The sequence below is a fragment of the Colobus angolensis genome, unplaced genomic scaffold, assembly GCF_000951035.1.
Source record: "Colobus angolensis palliatus isolate OR3802 unplaced genomic scaffold, Cang.pa_1.0 Scaffold19, whole genome shotgun sequence".
Lineage (NCBI taxonomy): Eukaryota > Metazoa > Chordata > Mammalia > Primates > Cercopithecidae > Colobus > Colobus angolensis.
This window is the reverse complement of record NW_012115043.1, coordinates 14902546-14913655: the sequence shown is the minus strand read 5'-3', so window position 1 is coordinate 14913655 and position 11110 is coordinate 14902546.

The following is an 11110-nucleotide window of genomic DNA, read 5'->3' as shown; positions in this document are numbered from 1 at the left end:
CAAAAAAAAAAAAAAAAAAAGAAAAGCATATAATCGTCTCAATAGACACGGATAAAGCCTTCAAAAAAATCCAACATCAGTTTCTGATAAAAACTCTCAGCAAACTACGTATAAAAGGGAATCCTCAATCTAATAAACAGCATCTATTAAAAAAACAAAAAAACAAAAAAAACCCAGCTAGCATCATACTGGTAAAAACAGAGAGCTTTCCTCTAAAATTGGGAAAAGACAATTATGTCTGCTCTCACCGCCTCTATTAAACATTTAACTGGAGGTTGTAAGCAAGAAAAATAAACTAAAGTCATGCAGATTGAAAAGAAAGAAGTAGAACTGTCATTATTTGAAGACAACATGACCATCTATGTAGGAAATTCTAAAGAATCTACAAAACAGGTACTAGAGCTAATAATGAGTTTAGCAAGCATGCAGGATACAAAATAAATATATTAAAAAATCAATTGTATTTCTATTTACCATTAATGAACAAGTGAAAATTTAAAAAAAATTAAAACAATATCATTTATAATAACATCAAAAACTAGAAAATATTTAGGGATAAATCTGACCAAAGATGTAAGAATCCTGCATACTGGAAATTACAAAACATTACTGACACTGATTAAAGAAAATCTGAATAAATGAAGAAATACACCTTTTTCATGCTTCAGGAGGCTCAATATGGTTAAGATATCAATTCTTCCCAATTTGAGCTGTACATTCATTTCCATCTCAAGCAGGCCTTTTGGCAGAATTTGACAGGCTGATTATAAAATTCACATGGAAATGCAAAGGATCTACAATCGCCAAACAATTTTGAAAAAGAACAAAAAATTTGGAGAGCTAATGCTACCTGATTTCAACACATATCATAAAGCTACAGTAACCAATACAATGTGCAATTACTGATCATAAAGATTGACAAAGAAATTGTTGGCACAGGATGGAATCCAGAAATAAAACCATGCAAACATATATAGACAACAGATTTTTGACAAAGGTGAAAAGGCAATTCAGAGGAGAAAGTATACTGTTTTGAACACATGGTACTAGGACATGGAAGACATATATATAGCTTTGAATTGTAGAGAGTTTCACAGGGCATGTCAGATTTGGCAGATTGGGCTACATAAAACTTTAGAATTCATGTATGGAAAAGATAACGTAAACTAACTAAAAGATATGCAGTGTATCTTTTGAAGATAAGCTATATATTTAAAAGATATACCAACAGGCCAGATGCCATGGCTCACCCCTGTAATCCTAGCACTTTGGGAAGCAGAGGCGAGTGGATCACATGAGGTCAGGAGTTCCAGATCAGCCTGGCCAACATGGTGAAATCCCATCTCTACTAAGAGATACAAAAAATTAGCCAGGCATGGTAGTGCACGCCCGTAGTCCCAGCTACTTGGGTGGCTGAGGCAGGAGAAAGGAGAACCACTTGAACCTGGGAGGCCTGAGGTCGCAGTGAGCCGAGATCATGCCACTGCACTCCAGCCTGGGCGACAGAGTGAGACTCTGTCTCAAAAAAAAAAAAAAAAAAAATTACATTCCATAATCTATCAAGAGTTTCTGAAAATTACTAAGTAAGAGACAAAGAACATTAACAGACAAATCACTGGAAAAAATATAAATTTCCAATAAACCAATAAAAAGTTGTTCAACATCATTAATAATTACAGAAGGCCGAATTATTTTCCCACAATCTTATTATTGAAACTATTAAATGTTGATAACAGTCCCCCAAATCCAGACCAGTTATTTAATATGTTTTAGGAGTAGGTTGTCACTTCTCAAGAAACAGAAACAGAAACATGATCAAACTTCTTCTGCTTACATTTGTCAATATGACCTTGAGAGAAGAGTATCAGTGCACTGGATTTCCATGCTCCACTCTGGGCAACAACGGAGGTAAACAAGATAGGCCGCCAATCCTTGTCAGCTGTAATGTATTGTCTCAGATTGACTTAAAGGCATATTTTCTCTTAATTCAAGGGAAGATGACTCACCTTTCCAGAGTGGTCCGTCAGTGACATGCTATGCTAGAGACTTTGCATTAATTATTTCATTTAATCTCTACCACAACCCTGTAAGGTTTTTATAGATGAGAAAACTGAAGACGCTATGTTAGCATTCCCCACCCTTTTTGGCACCAGGGGCCAGTTTCATGGAAGATAATTTTTCCACAGATGGGGAAAAGTTTGTCCATGGCCCAGGGATTGAGGACCCTGGCTCTACATAACCAGCAATATACTTCAGTGTCCATGTTTCTTTCCACTGCATCCTAAAGAAAAGAGTTTTTCTCTAGGTGGAGGGAAGACCAGAGTGTGAAAAAGGCCCTAAAAGACAATCAATAGATCAAAAGTATAATAATAAGTAAACGTTCCACACAAAATGTTGAAAACAATTTTAACATTGCCTATGTCTGTGATAAGCAATGATGTTTATGATGTTATTTTGTGTTGCAATTTTAAAGTAAAAAGAATGCTGATGTTGGCGATCAGTAGCCCTGGTCTCAAACCCCAGCTTTGCTGCTTACCAGTGGTGTAATCTTGGTCAAGAACCTAATTCTCCACACTAAACTCTGACTTCACATTGTCCCTATTGAGTGCTATTTATAATCCTATGATAAAGTTAATCATCATTTGACTTGTTTGGGGGTTAGTTCCTGTGACTGTCCTTTCAACCAATATTGAAAATTGTGAGCAGCTATAAGATAATCATTTTGTGTCACTGACAACACCCAAGAAGTTACTTGTACGTTAAGAGTTTAACACATATTTATTAGATGAATATTTTATTAAACCCAAGACAAGATAGGTTGACAATACTAAGAGCTGACAAAGATAGGGGAAGCAATCTGGGTAGGAGAACAATTTAACAGTGATTACTAAAAAAAGTGCTGTAAAGAACAAGATCCAAATGTCTGCCCTACGTCCTTTCACACTTTATTTCATGCCTCCCCAACCCAGTACCTTGATGCCTTGACTTTATTTCAATCCTTTAGATTGAGAGAAAACGATTTAAGAACAGGGATTATGTTTTATTTGTCCTTGAATCCTCAGAAATAGCATAATAAGGTGCTCAGTATATGACTGTTGAAGTGAATTGAATGGTAACTTAAGAAGCAAGAGATCATTATATGCAGAATATTCATCTCAAGAGGGAAAGCTACAGTTTTATGTATTTTCCATTGTGATTCTTTTGTAAGTAGGGAAATTCTATGCCAAAGACTGAAAAAAGTACATCATAAATCATGGTTCAGTCCATCTGAGTACTGTTTTAATTTTAGCACAGCATGTGTTGAACTTCAGTGCTCTTGATTCACACATTCCTAATGCAAATATATCAAACTTTCAATTATTCAAGGGTGAATTATCAAATTTGTAGATTAGCTAGGCTTTTTGCTTATTCTACTCCCTTTAACTATACAGGCCTTTGGGCATCTTCTGCTTCTTCCTTGTGCTTGAATGGCAGTGGAATTAACTCATTAAGAATAAAGAAAACATCTGAGTTGCTTAAATGGCAGAGAGGATCTTGTAGAAATTCAGTACCACCTGTATGTAGTTCCATTCCTGGTCATAAGTTGAAATAAAACTCTCACAGTATTCAAAATTCAATGGATATTTCTTGAAGTAGTTCATCAGAGAACAATTTTTCCTCATGTCAAAGAAACAACTAACTAAATGAAGCATTTTATTCACAATAATAAAAAAAGTTATATTGATTCAAATCACCAGCAGTGTCTACAGACACATGACAGAAAGCGGACATACACATCGTGGAGATATTTAGCCAATCACATTTATCTCAGCTTGACTATGTCTTTTATTTAGTGACAGGAAATCTACTATCAGCCCCTATCACTTCAGTGGTCAATTAATTAAATATTTTGGTTCTATTCACATCCTTTGCTTTGAGCCATTTGTAATCATCTCATAGAGGTAAGAAAAAGCAATCATGTTTATAAATTATGAGCATTTTCAACTCAGTTAAATGTAATTTATTCTTTACTTCTTACATTTTTCTATCACTATTAATACTTCATGTAGGTGTGAACATAAACCTTGATGCACACAAACACATATAACTCCCAGTTGAATGTCAACAACTTTAGAAAGAAAAAAAAAAGACTTGTATAAGGAAAACAATGGATAAGCTTTATGTGTGTGTGTCATATAGTGAGTGTATATAACTATACATACAGTCATGCATTAACAATGGGGATGCATTCTGAAAAATCCCTGATTAGGTGATTCCATCATTGTGTGAACATCATGAATGTACTTACACAAACCTAGATGATATAACCCACTACACACCTAGGCTATATGTTATAGTCTATTGCTCTGAGGCATGTTACTGTACTGAATACTGTAGGCAATTATAACACAGTGTAAGTATTTGTGTTTCTAAACATAGCTAACCATAGAAAAGGCACAGTTAAAATGCTGTATTATAAGCTTATGGGACCACCACCCTAAACACAGTCCACAGTCCATCATTGACCGAAATGTCATTATGCACACATAACTTTACATGAAACAGAAAACAATGAATTGTGAGGAAAATAAACAAAGTAATTGAATGGTGGGATGCAGAGCTACTATGTATAGCTGCATGGATTGTCCACTGCACAATTTTAGGAACAGCACTCTACCAGGTGGATGGTGCCCCCTAGAGTTGTGCAATATGGCAGTCTTGGTGAACATTTTTTTCTTTGGGATTTAAACATTTGGGTTTATCAAAACGATTAGACTGTGACCACAGCTTCAGGTCACACTTCCTAATCTCCTAGCATTCTTAGAAGTGACTTGTTCTCTCACAAGCTGATGTGGGAAGGAGAAAGAAAAGTAGAAAGGATAGGAAAATGTATCTATATAGAGGTAATTTTACAATAACAATAGCTAATATTTTTTGGAACTTTTATTACGTGCCAGGTGTGGTTCATTGCACTTTGTACACATTAACTCTTTATTTATTTTATTTTATTTTTTTGAGATGGAGTCTCACTCTGTCACCCAGGCTGGAGTGCAGTGGTGCAATCTCAGCTCACTGCAAGCTCCGCCTACCAGGTTCACGCCATTCTCCTGCCTCAGCCTCCCGCGTAGCTGGGACTACAGGTGCCTGCCACCACGCCCGGCTATTTTTTGTATTTTTAGTAGAGACAGGGTTTCACCGTGTTATCCAGTATGGTCTCGATCTCCTGACCTCATGATCCACCCACCTCAGCCTCCCAAAGTGCAGGGATTACAGGTGTGAGCCACCGCGCCCGGCCTGTACACATTAACTCTTAATCCTTATAAACATCCTAGTGGTAGGTACTATTCTTATCCACATTTCACAGATAAGGGAATTGAGGCTCAGCGATGTTAACTAACTGGCCCAAGACCATGCTGCAGTAAGTGGGGAAGATGTGAGGTAGGAACGAGAGAGCTGATAGACTCCTCTCCTTTGCAAAATTGTGACTATCAGTTGAAGCTCAATTAGAGGCTCCTTTTATTTAAATTTTTATTTGTTCTTCCTAAAATAATTATTTTTGTGGGAAAAAGCAGTCTCTCAGGAAGATCTGTCTTCAATCATAAAGTCAGATTTGGGCCAGGTGCAGTGGTTCACACCTGTAATCCCAGCATTTTGCAAGGCCCAAGCAGGTGGATCACTTAAGCCCAAGAGTTCAAGACCAGCCTGGGCAACATGGCAAAATCCTGTCTCTACCACCACCAAAAATACAAAAATTAGCGGGGCGTAGTGGCGCACACCTGTAGTTTTACTAACTTGGGAGACTAAGCCAGGAGGATCGCTTGAGCCAAGAGGCGCAGGTGGAGGTTGCAGTGAGCCGAGATCGCACCACTGCACTCCAGTCTGGGCACCAAGTGAGACCTTGTCTCAAAAGAATATATAAATAATAAAAATAAAATCCGATTTAAGAATGAAAAAGTTCCAAATATAATTACTGACAAAATAATAATAAATCTCCAAAATAAGTCCCCAAATTAAAATACAAAATGCCTAGGATTACATTTACATTTAACACAAATGCTAAAGGGATAAAGAATAATTCTTAACTGATTAGCTAGCACTTTCTGCAGATGTCTAGCTTCTAAAATGAATAAATAGAAATGTTAGGAGATGAGGAAACATCACAGAGGCATGGATTTAAAAAAAAGAGCAGTAAATAAACATAGGGATAAGCAGTCACAAGAGCTTCCACAACTAAAAGAAATGGGAATTGGGGTAGGCCATGGTTACTAACACACAGCACAGTAGGCGAAGAATACTTCTATAGTGAGTCATCAGCTTTTGTATACCTAATTGGTTCCTTGTTTCATAACTTCTAGATATCCGAATTTCTACACATTAAATTTATCATACAGAATCATGTTGAAATGGCATCAACTTTGCATGAAATGTTAGTTGGAAAAAGCAAATTAATAAAACTATTACTTCAAATGCAGTAAGAAATTGCAACAATGGTCTTTGGGTTTTTGCTCCCACTGCCCACTCCAATGCTGCTGTGTTCAAATAAACTATTTGAGCAAATAAAATATTTAGAGTTATAAAGGAATATGATAAAGGCAAAGAGAAAATAGCATTTGTAATATGACTACTATTAAAGCTCTGGCTTGCAGACTGCTGGCAGATAGTCTATTTTCCAGCTTGTCAAAACAACCCATTCTCTGAGCATGTTCAGAGCTTGCAGAGGTCTTCATTTATCCCAGAATGTCAGGAATTGGAGAGACAAAAACATTTTGCAAATGATCTGCGGTGTATATTGTTTTGTAAAATATCTAATCAAATGGGGGCAGCCTGTCAAAGTCAAGAAATGTTACTCGGCTACAATAGGTATGATGCAGACCTGGCCACCCACTCCCCAGCTGCAGAAAATGAATTTAAAGTGAGCTGGTCATTTGTCCTGGACAAAGTACAACTGCAAAATATTTTATCACAATTTGTCGGTCCTGCTCTATTCCAGTGAATTCCATCAATCCAAGGCCAGTCACAGTGTTTAGTCTCTCCAGAACAATAAGCTTAACCCAATAGGTTTATTTGTTTAAGTCATCTGGTGAATTCTTTTAAATTCTGCCTTGTTTCTAATACCGCTTGTATTTTGCATTCACATAAGCTTCTCCTGCAGCTGCTTGAGAAGAAAAGGAAAGGAGGCTCTTGCTGAGCAGTGAGAAGAGAATACATTTTTAAACTTTCCTTTCTTTCTCCTAAAATTAGCACCTGGCATATGGAATATTCAGCAGGTGGCTCAGCAGGGACAGAGTTACTGTTTTTCATACCTGCCATTGAGATGTTTGATATTTTGACTTCGTAAGGAACAAGATTCCTGAGGCCACCACTGTGTGTGTATGTGTGTGTCTGTGTGTGTGTGTGTGTCTGTGTGTGTGTGTGTGCATGCGTGCGCACTCATGCACTAATAGGCATGTTGAGGGAAGTCCCATAGAGGTCTTCTGGAGGAGAGAGTGTAAGAGAAAAAAGCTACTAACAGACAAAGTTATACAATTAAGAAACATTAAATATCAGAGAGGGGAGTACGTTTCATATTGTTAAAATTGAACAACTAATTCAATTCCCACTAGTATTGGAGAATAGGAAATTGCTTTGTAACTTAAAGAACTTCAGAAATTACACTTTATAATATAATGGGAATGTTCTTTGAATATTATTTGAAGACTCTGATGTAAAGTTCACTGACATAACTTCCCCGAGTTGTAGGAAAAGTAGCTATTGAATCAGAATTTTACAAACATTTATAAACATCAACAATCTCTGTCATGTACTATTCTAGGCAATAAAGCATCAAAGGAAAAACTGGAGTTCCAAATGCAAAAGATATTTAGAAAGTATAATAAACTAACCTTAGATATGGGCAGCGAGGGAGACAGAAGAGTCTCAGATAATCCCCAAGTCTCTGGCTTGATGACTAGGTGAATCGTAGGATCATTAAGGAAGTCTGACAAGAGATCACTAATTGCTTGCCTAATATTCATTCTACCCATTTTCTATGTAACTGATTCATATGGTATTAATATAAAAGATGTATAAAAGATAGCAACGTGCCCAGCTAAAAACCACGTCTCTCTGTCTCCATTACAGATCGGATTGTCTAATAAGACATAAACAGACATTTTGGGATGGGGCATCCGTGAGAGTTTGCTAAAGTATCTTGAAGAGCAGGTGGCAGCACTTTTTCTTTACCTTTCTTCTTTCTGCCTGGAATGGCAAGGTTTGAGCACCAACAGCTGGTTTGTTTCCACGAGGTAACTTGAAGATAAAAGCTTAATGGTTAAGGATTATAGAATAAAAAATAGGAAAGGCCTAGATTCCTGATAATTGGTGATTCATCATACTGGAATTAGCTCTGGGTTGCCTAACCCTAGAGTTTTATTTTGATAGAAAAATTAATCTTTACTTTGTTTAAGCTACTGTTATTTTAAGTCTCTGTTTAGCCATCAAAACTAATCCTAACTGATACTCTATGATAGAGAATCAAGTTGCTTGGCACTTTTTGGTAGGTGGGAGGGTTAGGATGAAGTTTAGTTTTGGATGTATTGCATACTAAGTGCTGGTAGAATGCCTGAAAGTCACTTGGAAACTCAAGCTGGAGATAGAGATTTGGGATTGATCCAAATGGGAGGCTAATATCTACAGGTTATCATCTCCAGTCAGTGGTTCTTCATTTTTTTCAGATCATGTCTATGGTAAGAACATTCTGTTTTTCATTTTTAAGCATTTAACTTGCACCTTCCCTTGAATGCAGAGAATGCAGGCAGTGCAGAACCGTAAAAATGAGAGTGTAAGCTGAAACTGTGCAAAGTGATCTTAATAACTGATGGAGGCTGAGCACGGCGGCTCACGCCCGTAATCCCAGCAATTTGGGAAGCCAAGGTAGGTGGATCACGAGGTCAGGAGATGGAGACAATCTTGGCCAACATGGTAAAACCCCATCTCTACCAAAATACAAAACATTAGCTGGGCATGGTGGCACGTGCCTGTAATCCCAGCAACTTGGGAGGCTGAGGCAGGGGAATTGCTTGAATCTGGGAGGCAGAGGTTGCAGTGAGCTGAGATCATGCCACTGCACTCCAGCCTGATGACAGAGCAAGACTCTGTCTTAAAAATAATAATCATCATCATCAATGGAACAATTATGACTATCCTGTGACCTTTAAATGTTTGTCAAAACATTAAAACTCTCTTACTGTCGATTATAAATGTACACAGAACTGGAAAAAATAGTAAAGCTATTATTTTGTAGTAGTAGTCCCTCCTTATCTGAGGGTGATACATTCCAAGGCCCCCAGTGGATGCCTGAGACCATGGATAGTACCAAACCCCATATATACTATGTTTTTCCTAAATATATGTATCCATGATAAAATATAATATATAAATTAGGCACAGCTAGGCACGGTGGCTCATGCCTGTAATCCCAATACTTTGGGTGGCCGAGGCAGGAAGATTGCTGGAACTCAGGCGTTCAAGATCAACCTGGGAAACATAGTGAGATCCCCTGTCTCTAAAAAAATTAAAACAATGTTCTGTCATAAAGGACACAAATTCTCTGATCTACTTATCTGAATCATCATCTGTTCATTCATGCATTTAATAAATATGTGGTTGGCACTGTACACATATTTGGAAAATATTACATCCGTGAAAACAACAGGCAGACATCCTTGCCTCTGTGGTTCTTACCTTTTAGTTGGTAGTCGTGGGGGGCTGAAACAGGAGGCAATAAAAATGAAGCCTACTATATTATTTGAGGTGGATAATAATGATGAGATGATAAATGAGAAAAGTAGAGACATTTAAATGCACGTGTTAAAAATAAAGGAATAGCAATCTCGGCCTGATGATGAATTGATATTACAGACATGATGTATGAACCTGTAAATGTGATTCCCTAAGAAAGACACAGTATCACTTATGAAGCATTCTCACTAGATATGCAGAACTTGAATGTAATCATGAGGAAACGTTAGACAAATCTATGTTTAAATAATAAACATTTATAATTTTATAAATTATACATTAAAACATTTTATATATTGAAATATACATTAAAACATTAAAAAATGTATACATTTTATACATTAAAACATTAAAACATGTTAATTATAAATTAAAACATTAAATAAATATGTTTAAATAATAAACATATTTAAAAAGGAAATATTCTACAATTTAATTTATACATTAAAACATTAAAACATATTAATTATAAATTAAAACATTAAATAAATATAATGTTTAAATAATAAACATTATATTTAAAAAAAGGAAATATTCTACAAAATGTCAATGTCATATATGTAGCTGAAAGTTTTGTGTTTTTTTTTTAATCTCAATTTTAGGGCTCCTATTGTCATGAATTCTCAATTTACTAAAGGAAAATTATTTATATTTCTATATTTACAGCCAGTTTTTTTCTTAGTTTATTTATAAAATACCTTCTTAAGCACTTGCTATACTGTTTTGGGCGTTGTCTTTGCCTGAGTTATCCAGAAAACAGAGTCTAAGCAAATTTAAGGACCAGCACTTTATTGAAAGGTGTAATCTGAGGACATTAAAAGTGCGGAATAGGCAAATGAGGCAGGAAAGGAGGGTAAATTAACATAAGAGTTCATTTCTAAGCTGGCCCCAGCTTCATTAAATAGTATGGTGGGGATCTCTTCAAGATCACGCGAGGCCAGGAGTTCAAAATCAGCCTGGCCAACCTGGTGAAACCCCACGTCTACTAAAAATGCAAAAAGTTAGCTGGGCATTATTTGTAATCTGTAATTCCAGCTACTCAGGAGGCTGAGGCATAAGAATCACTAGAACCCCGGAGGCAAAGGTTGCGGTGAGCTGAGATCATACCACCACACTCCAGCATGGGCCACAAACCAAGACTCCATCTCAAAAAGAAAAAAATTAGGCCAAATGTGGTGGCACATGCCTGTAATTCCCAGCACTTTGGGAGGCTGAGGCAGGAGAATCACTTGAGCCCAGGAGTTTGAGACCAGTCTGTGCACTCTCTCTACAAAAAAAAAAATTTTTAATTAGCCAGGCATGGTGGTGTGTGCCTGCAGCCCTAGTTACTTGGGAGGCTGTAGCAGCAAGA